Below are 1,480 nucleotides of genomic sequence, written 5' to 3' on the forward strand. Positions count from 1 at the left end.
TATGTCTACAAGAAATATCTTGTATTTTTTTTCTACTTAATGCACTGCTTACCAGTAAATGATGAGTGTCCCTGAGTCTTTAAAGGGCATTTAACAAAAGCTGGATCTAGCTTACTAGCAGTATCTCTCTAGTTAGCAACTTGTTTAGCTAGTAATAGTTCAGACATCTCAGCTCTCCTGCAACTCATGGGATTCCCCTGCTATGCCCTTGATTCTCCTGCATATTGATAGTGGTTCCCTTATGACTGCAAATAACATGACTAAAGGACAAGCTGTGAAGAGTTAACAGCTGTCAGATAGCTAATGTTTTATACTAACTAGCTAGTTTTTCCATTGGTGACTTCTATGATGAGCATGAAGAATTACCCGTAAAGCTCTAATAGAAAAAAACAATGGGTTGGATAATGCAATGGTACATATTTTAATTACACATTTTTGACATATAGCTGTGTATATGTATATATGTGTGTCTGTGTGTGTATATAAATAAAAAAATCCTTAACTGATGTAGGATAGCTAACACAGCTGTAAAGCTAATCAGGTTACGCTCATATGACAAACTTAATAAAGCTAATTTTGCTTTATTTTGTTGGGCAAAATTCTAGCAATTTTTCTCCCCATATCCATGAGACAAGACACAGCACTCAACCTTCACAACAGAATAATGTTTGCTCACAGTGTAATTTTTAATCCTCAAAGTCATCAAGAATTCAGACATATTGTAACAACAGACAGAAGAATGAAACACTTGAAGAATGATTTTTAAGGGTGTTTAAAACAAATATGAAACATACTTTTAGTTTAATAAAAGTATTTATGTTTATATTTATATTATATATTACTTATTTCCAAACTACTAACTTTAAAGTAGAAGGCATACCAAGTTCTCAATGTTAATGCACATTAAGGTCATGAGGCCTTATTTCAGGAGAGTTTGGGACTCTTCTGCATGGTTTTGATATGGACACTGTGGTTGGTGTAGTGAGCTACCATGACAAGCATGGCTGGCATGGTGGCCAAGTGGTAAGGCGTTGGTCTCGTAAACCGAAGACCATGGGTTCGACCCCTGTCTGTGCTTTCTTTCTAGGGGCAGTGGTGGCTCAGCGGTTAGAGCTCCGGGCTGTCGCTAACAGGGTTGTGGGTTCGATTCCCGGGCTTGGCAAGCTGCCACTGTTGGGCTCTTGAGCAAGGCCCTTTACCCTCTCTGCTCCCCGGGCGCTGGAGTTGGCTGCCCACCGCTCTGGGTGTGTGTGTGTGTACTCACTGCCCCTAACACATGTGTGTGTGTGAGTGTGTGTTCACTACCAGATGGGTTAAATGCGGAGGACACATTTCGCTGTACACTGTACAGTGACAAATACGTGCACCTTTTTTACCAAGTGGGAGATTAGGGTTTGATTCCCAGTCTGGGTGACTATGCTGCGCTACACCAATAAGAGTCCTTGGGCAAGGCTCATACCCCTACATTGGCCCACCTCTG

The 1,480-nt window shown here is 40.8% G+C and overlaps 1 non-coding gene across 1 annotated transcript; it reads left to right on the forward strand.

The window, feature by feature from the left end:
* The first annotated feature begins 1,006 nt into the window (after window positions 1–1,006).
* trnat-cgu (transfer RNA threonine (anticodon CGU)) lies at window positions 1,007–1,078 on the forward strand. The gene has a single exon. It is a non-coding gene; the product is annotated as a tRNA-Thr (tRNA).
* The last annotated feature ends 402 nt before the right edge of the window (window positions 1,079–1,480 follow it).

Source organism: Salminus brasiliensis, chromosome 7, assembly GCF_030463535.1.
Source record: "Salminus brasiliensis chromosome 7, fSalBra1.hap2, whole genome shotgun sequence".
Lineage (NCBI taxonomy): Eukaryota > Metazoa > Chordata > Actinopteri > Characiformes > Bryconidae > Salminus > Salminus brasiliensis.